Here is a 13,395-nt window from a genome sequence, read left to right as displayed (position 1 = left end):
TGTTTGCAAACTTTCCCAATTTTGTGTAGTTGCAAACTTGCTCAAGGAGCTCTCTAGTCTAGCACTTAAATAATTAAAAAAGACATGTTGAACAGTACCATAACCAGGACAGACCCTGGTAGGACTCCAACAGAAACTTCCTGACAGTCTGACATGGATCCATTTTTTATTACCCTTCGCTTGTGACTATTGAGCCAGTTGTCTATCCACCTAATAGTAATTTTGTCTACCCTGCATTGCTCAAATATGTTTATGAGAACAGCATACAGAACCTTGTCAAAAGCCTTGCTGAAATCCAGAGACACTATATCCACAGTATTCCCTTCATCCACCCAAGCAGTTACTTTGTCAAAGAAGGAAATTAAATTCGTTTGACATGATTTTTTCATAGTAAATCCATTGTAGGAGGTTATTATCATTTTTTTCTCCTCCAGATGATTGCAAATGGACTTCCTTAGGATATGCTCCATTAACTTCCTATATACCAAGGAAAGTCTAACAATCTGCTTGTTCCCCAGGTTGTCCTTGTTGCCTGTTTTAGAAGAGGGACACTATGTTGGTGCCTCTGCTGTGGCCTGGTACCCATGGTGATGCATCACCAGGGGCCGGCCCCTTGGGATGCCGGGAACCCATTTCACCATGGTCCTCATCCCCACCATCATCCAGCAGCTACAGGAACCCCTAGTGGTAAGGACTGGGCCACTGGAATGTCCATTTTTTCACTGTCAGGTATTTTCTCCAGCCTCTCATTCCATATCTGTAGCACTTCCATAGTAAGGCAGTGGAAAAGACTGCCTAGGGAAGTTGTGGAATCTCTGTCAGTGGAGGTGTTTAAGAAAATGCTGGACAAATAGTTGTCAAGGATGATCTAGGAGTAGCTGTGCGTATGCTCTACTATGGGTATTTCCTATTCTTCTGGATTTCACTTGTTGTCATATAGGTCCAGGAAGAATCTATTTTCTCCCCTGCTCTCCTGTTTTCTTTTTGTTTTTTGCTTTTTTTTCCACTTTCCCCAGATGCCCTGGGTGTTGGTAGCAGCCAAAGATGAGCATTTTGACTAGGGTGTGCCAAAGCACATTCTGAGTTTTAACCCTCATCCATTCTCATGAAACTATAATCATTGTTGTTCTCATGAGGTAACTTGTTACTCTGAAATTCAACATTATTGGTCTCATGGCGTAACTTTTTACCCCACCCGTATGAACAAAATGGAACAAGTAACAACAGTATAAATGTACTAAAAACTATTTATTAAACATGCAGATTGTTTGAAAGAGTATTTATGATGATTTGAACCCAAAATATTATTTAACTAGAGCTATGAACAACATTTTAACTTGTTTTAGAGTTTCATAATGTGAACGAACAGTTTGCTAAGTCTGCAGTTCACACTATTTTCAAACTAACAATTACTTCCAAAAACATTTACTAACTGTTTCAACTAAATATTGCATTCTTCACAAAACAGCAGTGGTGAACACAAGCAAATCGCTTACAATCTTCACATCATTTCCAGGTTTTGTGTTCATCTGTCCTTGGACACACAGGCTTTTAGCTCTGTTTTGTCCAGCTTTTTCCACTCCTTTCTATTTTCAGGATGGTTATCATGCTACTCCCTGAATCTTCTTTCTGCCTTTCTGTTTGTTTCTCTTATGATATCAGTCAGGATATCTTGTGAAAGAAACAGGTGGAATGTTTCCACCACTGTGTCTTTATCACTTTCCCTTGTTGGCCCAGAACTTTCATGGACTATGTCCTTGGCTGTTCTCCAATGATGTTTTAGTTGTGGACTTTTCCCTCACACTGTCATTCCTTTCCCTAAGGGTGTCATCATCTGCAATGTTTTCTGGGGCTGATGGCAGCGGTTCTGCTCCTCATCCTGCTGTAACTCTCCTTGGTTTTCCATGGCAGCCCTGGGCTGGTCCCCTTCTCTTTCCCACTAGAAGTGTTGACATCACTTCTGCTTGTGGCACTAACTCCTCCTCATCTGAGCTGGATGAATCTTCCGCAGACACATGGTCTTCTTGCTCTGAACAATCTCTCATGTCTGAAACAAAGTCAGCATCCTCACTGCCTTGGAATAAGATTTCATCAGTGGATGTGTTGTTGTTATCCTTGGTTACCTGTGCATGACAGGCTTCAGCACTGAATATGTGCTGCCTTCTCATCCTGGGCTGTAGAAAAAAAAAATGATTGATTTCTACTGAATGCATATAAATAACAATCAAACAGAAGCCTGTCCACCTATTCTGTCACAGAAGCAATTCTACCCTGCTCTATGGCAGCTCCAGTAGCACCCTCTCCTCCTAGGCACAGAAGCCAGAGACCATCATCCACCCTTTGCAGGCAAGCCAAATGTGGGTGGATGCTGTTTGGAAACCACACATGCAGGGGCTTATTGAGAGCAGGTAAACATGGCATGGGGGTGTCAAGCCCTTACTGTGGAAGGGGACTCCATAGTGTATGTGGTTGTTCTATTTCTTCTCTGCTGTCCCTTTGTTCCTTGTCTTCACTTCCAAAAAAGGCAGGGCAAACTAGTTTCTATGTTATGAAAGGGGCAAGTGAGGTGGAGGTTTGCCATGAGAAAAGAGAGCAGAGGTGGATTTGGGTGTGACAAAGTTTTGTTTTGTTTTGGTTTGGTTTGGGGTTTTTTTGGCAGAGGGCAGGGTCTTTTGATGACCTTGCAGCCTGCAAACAAATGGCTAGCAAAGGGATTACTACATCTTCTGCAAAATCAGAGTGGAGTGAAGTGATCTTTCCACTGTACTCAGCACTGGTGAGAGGGCAGTTGGAGTACTACATCCAGTTCTGGGCACCATACTTCAATAAGGACCTGGAAAAACTTGAGGGTCCAGAAAAGAGCCCCTCGTATGATCAGGGACTGGCAAGGCGAGACATACAAGGAAATGCTGAGGGACCTGGGCCTCTTTAGCCCCAGGGAAGACAAGCTTTGAGAGGGGACTTGATAGTGGCTTACTGCTATATCAGAGGAGTGCATCAGGAGCTCAATGAACAACTGTTCACTAAGGCACCCCAGGGAAGACCAGGACCAATGGATATAAACTCCTGGAAGACCACTTCAGACTTAATACCAGGAAAAAAACGTCACAGTCAGGGTGTCTAGACTGTGGAGAAAACTCCCTCCAGAGGTGGTGCAGTCATTGACCTTGGAGATTTTCATGAGGAGACTGGACAGTCACCTCATTGGGGTCAGTTAACCCCAGTTGTCTTCCTGCCTCGAGTGGAGCAACTGGACCCAATGATCTGTAAGGTCCCTTCCAGACCCTAACAATCTATGAATCTATGAATCTGTGACCATCCATTATTTACCATGGATACCTGAAGTGGACATGAATGAGGTATGAATGAATGCTGACCTTTCAGATGCATCCACCCAAAGTGGCCAAACAAGTCTAGGCTTGTCATTTGCACAGAAATTGAATTGGAGAAACACATTACCCCAACGCATTAACATGGACTTGGGGTAAGTTGTTACCCCACATGGAAAAAACACATTCACCCCTGAGGTAACATGTTACCCTGGGCAGTTTTTCATCTTCAGAGAGCAAACCATTCATGTAAGCTGGCAGTCCTTTGGGGATATTGTGCATTGCAGTGTCAGTGACAATGTCCTAAAAAGCAAAAAAAAAAAAAAAAAATTAACTCTAAGATACAGCACAAAATATGTGTCTGGGGTAGGAAATTACCCATTGGGAACATTTGAAAGTTAAACAAGAAATTCCTGGCTAGAGGGTCTTGCCCCACTGCTCTGGGTCAGATCATATTTGGGGGCAGGAAGAAATGTTACCCATTGTCAGACTAATAAAGACTATAGCAGCTTTGCCTTCCTCTGTTGTGGAAGGCATGCTCCACTTCTTTGCATCTCTTGACCATATTTTAACAACCCTTAAAACAGCAGTACATTGTTTGTCATTGTTCCCCTTCTGTGCCTGTGCTTGGTTAGAATGTTATGGCTTGTGGGTGCATCAGGGCTGACTACGTAGTTTTACTAATATGTAACCCTGGGCACGACACTACATGCGCCTTCACCTGAATAATGGGATCCTGGGGTACCCGGTAGCCAGTAGCCCTGGCCAGCCCCCCTGGGAAGCTGCTGCAGTGCCCCTGAGCGGAGAGCCTCCCCTTACAATCAAGCACCCTTGCAGACAATTCTCAAACTATTTACAAGATTTAATTATTTACAACATAACAAATAATCATTAAATAAGCACATGGATATACCAACTAATAAACTCTCAAGAACTTATTTACACAGTCTGTCACTTGCACATGGTGTACCGGGGATCCCATGTGAACTGCCCCTGGAGGGGTATCTCAGGAAGTGGTACTGTCCGTGTCCCTGCACCTGGTCTGTGGATACTCCCTGGCGCTGGTGTCCGTCTCCGTGCTCCTGGGGTCTCCGAGCAGCAAGCAGCAACTCCTCTGCAGTTCTTGCAAGACAGTCTTCCCCTGCCTTTGACCCCCTTCCCTGGTTCTGCTGGGAGCAGTGTCTGGGCTGCAGGCTGTAGCAACCCTCCTGCCCCACACAGCCTCACAGCCCCGGCAAATGCAGCCCATCCCTGGGCTTTGCCTGCCCCTGGGTGCCCTCACCCACCAGGGAAACTAGAGCAGACTCCGACAGTCCCCACCCCGGCTCTGCTGTGCTCACCCAGCCACACCGACTGCAGTCAGGTCTCTCCAGGCTTGGATTCTCCACACAAGCAGTCCCTGCCTGATCCTGCCCCCGCAGCTTCTCCACTGCTGCTCCTGCAGGCCTCTCTCAGGGGCTCTCCGAGGGACCACTGTGCTGAGACTCTGAATCCAGTCTCCAGCCTGTCCCTCAGCCCCTCTCTCTCTCGTTCCCTGCCCCCCCCATGGGAAAAAAACTGCCCCCCCTTTTTATCCAAGCCTCTCAGCCAATCCCAGCTCAGGGCCCTTCCTGGACTGTTGCTAATGGCTCTATTTCAAAACTTTGCTGGGGTTACATCACCCCTCCCACTTCCAACAGGGCTGCTTCCAAAACAACTTCACTTGCCCTCAGAGCCTACAGTGTCCCCTCTGGGACAAACTCCGTCTCTCTGCCAGGCAGCCCTTCCCATTCTGTTCAGGTGGGTCCATTTTTTAAAGGCTGCTACAAATAGGTTTGACTATAGATGCGTACGGAATGTTTTGAATAGGGATAATCCTCCCTCTGGCAGGGGTTTGTATAAGTCACCTCTGAAGTTCCCTTCCAGTCCTACTTTTCTATGACTCTATGGTTCTATTCTCCCTATGGAATTTCTTCTACCAGAGCCTCAGCTCATTTTTAAATAAACACAACAGACCCATAACAATGTTTAGAGCCGGCTAATGCCATAGGCAGTATGCCAACATTTTAGAATTGTAGCTGGGACTAGAACCAGGTCTCTCAGTTGGCAATGGATGGGGATCAAGTTACAGGGAAAAAAGACTAAGGCAATTAGAAAAAGAAATCATAAGTCATAAGAGCTTAAGATTTTATCAAAGGTTCAGTTTTAAATATTTAGAAACTATCAAAAGTCAAACATGTAAGTATTTGTTTTCATCTGTCATCTGACAGTATATATTGTCGGAATGTTTTCTATTAAACTGCAACTAAATATTTCATTTTACAAATAAACCATTTATATAAAACATAGTGATCATTAAGTGTTTGGAAATGTTTTATTTTTGATAAAGTAAATATATATAATTAAACTGTAATGTCAATTTCCTTTTGGACCTTGAAATGTTAAACATAAATAGTACATGAGCGAGCCAAGCACAATGGAGTACCTTTGAAAAGCAGTCCTAAAGCTTTTCAAGCTGGAATAAATAATTGTTTTTCAGTTTTTCTGCACTGACACCAATATTTTTAGATCTATTTACTGTAATTAGTACTCTGGATATCTACCTGGTAAAGCCATGTGAAACTTATCTGATTTAGTTCCAGCATTGGTATATCATTACTTGATACAATGTGTTGCTGTTATGTCTTGTTTTTCTCATATAAAAGGGAAAATGTGCATTTTTAGAAAATATCTCTTGATACAAATCACAATTAATTGTGAAATATGCAACAGATGGTGGAACTTATAATCATTCTATCAGACTAATAGTATACTGTCTGCATTTCAGAATTTGCTTTTCCCAAAAGATGCTGTTGGGCTGAAGCCATATTGACAGCTGGTATGTTCCTAATGTAGTTAGTTTGATATACCTCATCTATTAAATTCTGTGCATTTTCCAAAATAACAGATGACAAGTGCAATTGACCACCTGGGAAAAAAGCATCTTCAGTAGAAAGCTTAAATTGATCTTCTTTTTTGTGACTGTAGAGATATGTAGTGCTTTTCTATTTTGGGTGACATTATAAACTACCAGCATACTATTTGCTTTCCAAAAGTACAGGATTTTTGTACATAGACAATGATCCAAAATAATCTTGGGACAGATAACAGATGCTATAACTATTGGGCTTTTAGAAAGCTATGGCATGCTTAGTAGCATCTTGCTTCAAATACTGTAGTTAGAAATTATGTTGCAGAGATTCTATATTGAATTATCACTCTCCTACAACATTTCTGTAAAGCAGACACAGGAAGATACCTGTATAAGGTGTATGCATCTGCAAACATCTTCAAAATAATTGTAATTGGTAACTAAAAGTTTTATTTACATAAACTGTTTACTGATGACTACTTTACCTTTGAATTAGATACTTATTATATATTAACAATCCCAGTAAGTCAATGCGTGGCATAGCATGCACAGCCTTTGAAAACATCTTTATCTGATGTTATGCAACAGTGTGGCACATGCCCACAATTTCCCAGGCTATGTGTATATCCATTGGCCTTGTTCTGTTAGACACCCTGTCTGCCTTAAAGGCTGTAAGAACTGAGAGACCAGGCCTTTAGAAATCAATTAAGCTTTGCTGCCACCCTAGACTATTGTTCTAATGCTTATGTATATTACCTATAAGCCAGTTCCCCAAAGCAAACCTCTAAACACCATTTTCTAACCAACAATGGAATTCAAAATTATCTCATTATTACTTTCTAGAGTGTACCACCACTCCTAAGGTGATAAATATACATGATTTATACACACACACCACACACACACACACACACACATATACTAGCAAATTGCCCATCACGAATGATGGGGGGGAGGGGCGCAGGTGGGATGGAGTGCTGTTACCCAGTGCCCCGCAGTGCCACCACTCTGCCTCTGGCCCCATGCTCCCCCTGCCCCCCATGTTCCTCCCACCTCCCAACTCTGGCCCCATGCACCCCCCACCCCATGTGACCCTTACCTACTGCGTCCAGTCCCATGGGCCCCCTCATTCCCTGCATCCAGCCCCATGGCCCTTCCCCCCACCTCCTGCCTCTCCCAGTGTGGCCCAATGCACCCCGCCTCTGCACCCTGTGCTGCTGCCAGCTCCCAGGACTGTGTGGGAGGGGAGCTTGCACATGGTGGTGGCCAGCAACACCCAGTGGCATGTGACATGCCCCTCCTCCCTGCCTCCTCTCCCCCTCCTTCCTCCCCTTTCAGCCAGCTGTTGTTGGGGCCTGGCAGCAGTGGCGACAGCAGTAGCAGATGCAGGGTGCAGTGAGGCCGCTGCCACCAGAAACCTTCCCTTCCCATTCTTGCTGCACTCCATTCCTCCCCTCTTCCTTGCTGCTTCCCCCTCCCTGCCAGCTGTTGCTGGGGGGAGGAGGGGGAGGGCAGCATTGTGGCTCCCTTGCTCCCTCTGACTGTAATACTCTGGGCCCTTGCAGCCAATCGGTGCACACTCTTTTGGCGGCACATGCACAGTTGGCTTGGAGTGGCACAGAGAGACAGAGAGACAGACGGAGGCTTTTATTATATTAGAATGTATCACTTGTAAAGATCCCACGTCATACTTCATTAATAGGGATAAAACCTTGAGTCTTCCATTATAGAGCACAGCTATCTACAATGTAGAATTCAGGAGATATCTCTACTGGCAGGCAGTGGTAGCAAGTTCTGTCCTCTCTTGATCCAGACTTTGGAAAGGTGAACTACAAGGCTAAGAAGCAGAGCATGTTTAGTAAATTCATATTTCAAGTCCATGATGTGTATATTATTCAGGATTTTACATATAACAAGCACAAGTAACGTGATTTACTTCCTGGTATAGATTACTGCTCTGAAAACCAAGGGTATAATGTAGCAAAACCCCCAGTTTTTTTTCTTTTTTAATGAATATATATATGATAGATATGCTTCCCTTCCCTTCCCCAATTATTTCTGGCTTTTCTTTCTCTTCCTCTCTATTCCCTATAGACAAGCATACGCAAGCTCAGATGTAGGATAAGCTTTAACATTTTTATTTTGGTAGCAAGTTTTTGGTTTTGGATATCTACTGTTTTATATTGTATTATTATTAGGTTTGTATTGATTCTTACTGTTGTATATTGTATTATTATCATTTTCATATTGATTGTTATTGTTTCATATGGATTTTGTATGGTTTAGGCCTGTGTTTGTAAGTGAACCAAAGTAATGTCAAGTTTCCATTTTATGTGTCAAGTCTCCATCTTGTATCCTCTGACTGGGTATCCCCTGTGTTGCAACTGTATGATCCCTCCCATATAAATTGGCTCCTGGATGAATAAGAGAGATTGGGAATGATTGAAATACAATGGTAGCAGGCCTCTACTGAATGGCCTGTAATGACCGGCTTCTCTGTAATCCACCAGTTCTGATCCTAGTTCTGGCAACTTTCATTCCCTACACTTTAACTCTCTCTCTCTCACCTGAACCTTCCCCCAAGTATACCAGAGAATCTGGCTGAGGAACTGAGGCTTGGGTTTACTTAAGGTAGACTGGAAACTATTGCATTTAATAACAGCCTCACCCTATTGGGGGAGGGAGGCAGATAAGTGGTGGCAAGGAGGAGACAGCCAGGAAAGAAACGGAGGCAGGAACCTAGTTGCTCAGGGGAAAAGGAAAAGGCAGTGGGGACAAGACAGTGACAAAGAAACAGGGGGGTTGAAGGCAGAGAGGAGCTCAGGACAGGTGTTGGAAGTGGCAGTGAGCCAGAAGCAGGAGAGGGAGAAATAAGACAGAAGTTAGAGGGGCAGGGAGCAGAGATTGGAGCAGGGCCAAACCATAGTAAAGAAAAACCCAACTTAGGGGGTCCAAATAACAATTTTATTACACAGACAACAGACTACACAGTCCCATGAAGTTATTGGTTCACACACACACACACACACACACACACACACACACACACACACACACACACACACACACACAATGGCAGCAGGAGAAAGAGTCTCAGTGGAAGGGCTGGACTCCAGGTGGGGAAGAGAAACAAAGTCCAAGTCCTTGGCTGAAGAGGGGGTGAGGCGTGATAGCTACCTATCCAGGCTGGAAAGGGGTCCTTGTTCTGTAGTTGTCCGGGGGGGGGGGGGGGGGGGTCACAGACAGGACCTCTGGGTGGATAGGTGGTGTGGCATGCTGCTGGTCCAGATGGAGAGGGCATCCCACTGGGTCTGTCTTCACTGCCTCTTTTTATAAGGGCAGACCTTGTGTGACCCTAGTGACAGGAGGCATGCCAAGGCAAGGATCAGCCCCTGGTGTACTGAGCATGTGTGCTCCATGCAGGGATGTGCAGTTTCAGGTGTCTGTAATGGTAGGGTACAATGGTAGAGTTGCTGGTTCTCACACACAAACACACTGTATCATCCAAGTTAGGAACTTACCTGTGTGTATGTGTAGGTGGGTTGTATGTGTGTGTGTGTGTATGTGTGTGTGTGTGTGTGTGGATGATATACGAATTAGTGATCTGTGTCTAACTTTTGGGGTGTACAGTGTATGTGCTTGATGTGCTTGAATTGGTCATAGGTATGCTTGTGCCTAGGCTAGTTTGGATGTATATGTGCCTGAGCTGGTAGTGTGTGTGTGTATGCACCTAATTGATTTGTGTGTTTGTATATGTGCAATTGTGTCACACCCTCCTGTCTAACAGCACAATATTGAGATCCTGAGAGTTGGCCTGACCCCACAGGGCAACAATATCAATGAACCCAAAATCCCAATGCAGTTAGCCAGCCATCTTTATTCTTCAGTCTTATTCAAGCACAAGTAATGTTGGCTGAGATACTTAGATACTGACTTTGCTGAAAACGTAAAATAATGCTGCTCTGATATAAAGGATGTTCATTGTAGAATGAGAAGCAAGAGAAGCAGTGCTTTGAGATGTTGGATAGGTACATCTGGTGATTGCAAGACATTGCTAGTGAAGATTGCTAGTAATGGAGCATGCATGTGTCTTGATTGGGGCTTACCGTTTTGAGGAAAGTATCAGTGTTGATACAAAGGGAACCAGAGCTCCTGTAGTAAATTTCATTTGCTATGTATATAGAAACTAGAGATGGAGGGTTTTGTTTTTTTTTTTCTTGGACAAACAAATCCCAAAAGAAAGGCTGTTTTTAATTACAGCAATCTGCCATTTATTGCATTTTTGTTTGGATTTGTTGTCAGGCTTTCCCCCTGTCTTAATAAGTATTTTTAGCTTTGACTGCAGAAATGCAAATAAAGTGGCGAGTTCATTTTAGTTTCTGAAATTCATCAGAGAATTTCATGCTTCAGAATATGGAATTCAGGTAGTATGCAGAATTGTGTAGAGTGAGATCACCATTGAGGATCCATTTGGAGAGGAAGAGCCTGATATCATGAATATTCTCACTGAATCACAACACTTTACCTTAATTAAAGATCTAAGAGGCAATATAGTCATGGATTATCATTAAAATTAAGGCCACTGAAAATTAAAAAGCTGCTGTATTCCGTCTTCCAAAACCTCTACCCTGAAGTCTTTGCTCTAGTAAAAATGACAGGTTACTAATTTAAAAGACAAGAGTTCTGCCTCCTATTGGGGCCAGCGGCAGCACCGATCTTCCTGGTGCCAGTCCCAGGTGGCAGCACCCAGCTCCTGTCTGTCATCTTGCAAGCAGATCAGGGGCACACACCCCCAGGAGGACTCTGGCATAGCCCCCACAGCCCCTCCCCCCCCCCCCAGGGCTGCAGGTGAGCCCCTAATCTGCCTTCCTGCTGCATTTTATGATTCCCTATTATACCCTATGGGCAAAGCAGTGAAACAGCATCAAAACAGGGAAACATATTTGATTAAATGAAATGGAACAGTGATTTTGAAACAAAACAAAACTCAAAATGAAACACTGTTCTGTCAAAATGCAGAAATGGAAGTTGAAGTGGAACGATCCTGTTCTACACAGCCCTAGCACCCAGTATTTTATACATGTGTGCTTTAGTTAGTTAGTTATTAGTTAGTTAGTTCTAAAGGGAGAGCCAGAAATCAAGGTTGCTACTATCAGTCCATCAGGTCTTAGGTTCCTTTCCTCAAAAACATATACACTGTTCTTTGGGTTAAAATTCTAGGTAATGATGTCTGAGAGGGATTTCCATTGTGTTGCAGTGCTGTAATGGAGAAGACTTTCAAGAGTGGCATGAATTGCCACATGGAATTTCAAACAAGTAAAGCACTATGATGAAGTCTAATCTCTGATTCTTTTGGTATATAAGCAGGGTTTTTTGTATCTTTTTCTCCTAAAAACTATGTTGTGAAAAATGCACAAAGAATATTAGGAGCAAGGACTTCTTCCCTCAGGCAGTAGCCACCTCACTTGGCCACAGCCTGGCTCAATATTCTGTATTCTCCTTCTGACACCATTACTCTTTCTCTCTTGCCTGGCAGTGGCATAATTTCAACTTTGCCTTACCTGTGGCCTGGTGGCTGGAATAGTGTCCTTTAGTGTGAAAAATCAGGGTTGAAATCACCTTAGGAGTAGGTGGGTTTAGAAACTGACGGTATCATGTTTAGTCACCTGGATGACACTGGCACTTACAGATAGGTAGACATTATATTCCTGGATGTGTAACCATGCTCATGCAGATTAAAATGTGAGTGTGTACCTGAACACGTGTCCTGACAATAAAGTGGCAGTGATTGAAAAGGACAGCTATCCCATGTCTTAGCCCCAAGAGCTATATGATTAGGCACTTGTTTGGGAAGCCGGACGCCCAGTATCTAAAACCCTTTTTGCCCAAAGAGGACCTGAATACATATCTATCTAACTTCCAAGTGTAGTTCTCTAACCTTAATGCCACAGATCAGGTATTACTCAAAGCCTTCTCCAGAACTCAGTTTGAAGCTGAATCTGTGTCCTTGCATTTAATATCATAATTGGGGACACAGGGTAGTTTTTACTGCATGGTGAGCAGGGCTATAAGTTAAAACACAGGCCTCTCACCTTCACAAGTCAGAATCTACGTGCACTCTCTGCATTACTTAATTCTTCCTGGCCTCAAATACCTCCTTGCCATAGTTGCCCAAGGGCCCTGCTTCAGAAGGTGTACTGGACGGTGAAGATGGAAAATGGCTGACCGGTGGTATGGTAGCTAGAGTACTGCTTTGAGAAATCAAAGCGATAAAGGTTTAAACTTTCTATGGGTAAGGGGGTGGGAGAGATAGGTTTATATCAACTACATTTTCAGGCCTTAGATGCTGCCACACATCCACAAGGGGCACACACAAGAACCCAGGCAGGTATGTAGACAGTGCCTAGCAATCTGAGTATGCCCTGTCTACATGTGTACATGGAAATGCCATGCAGATGACCAGAACATGAAAATTTGTTGACTAAAAAGAAATAGAATTCCATTCTGAGTCTTTCATTTTCTGTATAAGTACTGTAACCATGAGGCTACCAGGTGAAAGGCCCAGCATTACTATCAAACAACAGTTGAAGAAATCTTAAAAACCCTAATGACTTTTAATCAACTACATTTGAAGGAATTTCATAAAATGTATGTACCTTTACAGAGAAACTGCATTGCAAAACAATGTAAATGAAGCTCAACGTCTCAGTAGCCTTAGTAGATCTTTTTCAAATATGCACAATAGGACAAGGTTAGATACTAATAGCAAAATCCATGATGGGTAAGGAACTGAAGTATCTTAATGGAATTCAGGTAGGTTGAATGATTGTGTAAATTAATATGCAAAGCAAAATTGTATTCCATCATTTAGATACCTAAAAACAGAGTAGGTTACAGTTAGACATCTTAGCAGTGAAAGAGGACTTGGCCCCTTGGTACTCGATTTGCTGGCAATTTCATTAGCCTTCTGCTAAAGCCATATACTGTTCAAGAACTCATATGACACTCTCATTACTGGAAAGATATTGAGCAGATATACTTACTTGTCTTTACATTTCCCCAGATAAAGGCTACAGAAGAGATGGCTCAGTGGTTGCTCATTGCTATTCTTCTTCCATTCTTTGCAGCACTTTGCACTTCTGTTAACATAAAAAAATGATTTTAAGTATCACTTTT

The 13,395-nt window shown here is 43.3% G+C and overlaps 1 long non-coding RNA gene across 1 annotated transcript in view; it reads right to left on the bottom strand.

Moving 5' to 3' along the window:
• Window positions 1–1,264: 1,264 nt before the first annotated feature.
• LOC132249964 (uncharacterized) overlaps window positions 1,265–13,395 on the bottom strand; it is a 39,668-nt gene continuing 27,537 nt past the window's right edge. The window contains exons 2-3 of the long non-coding RNA XR_009461512.1: window positions 13,263–13,358; window positions 1,265–2,174 (exon numbers count right to left, since the gene is read on the bottom strand). This is a non-coding gene — a long non-coding RNA (uncharacterized LOC132249964). The remainder of the gene's footprint in view (window positions 2,175–13,262; window positions 13,359–13,395) is intronic.

The sequence above is a fragment of the Alligator mississippiensis genome, chromosome 1, assembly GCF_030867095.1.
Source record: "Alligator mississippiensis isolate rAllMis1 chromosome 1, rAllMis1, whole genome shotgun sequence".
NCBI lineage: Eukaryota > Metazoa > Chordata > Crocodylia > Alligatoridae > Alligator > Alligator mississippiensis.
This window is presented reverse-complemented; position numbering and strand designations above follow the sequence as displayed.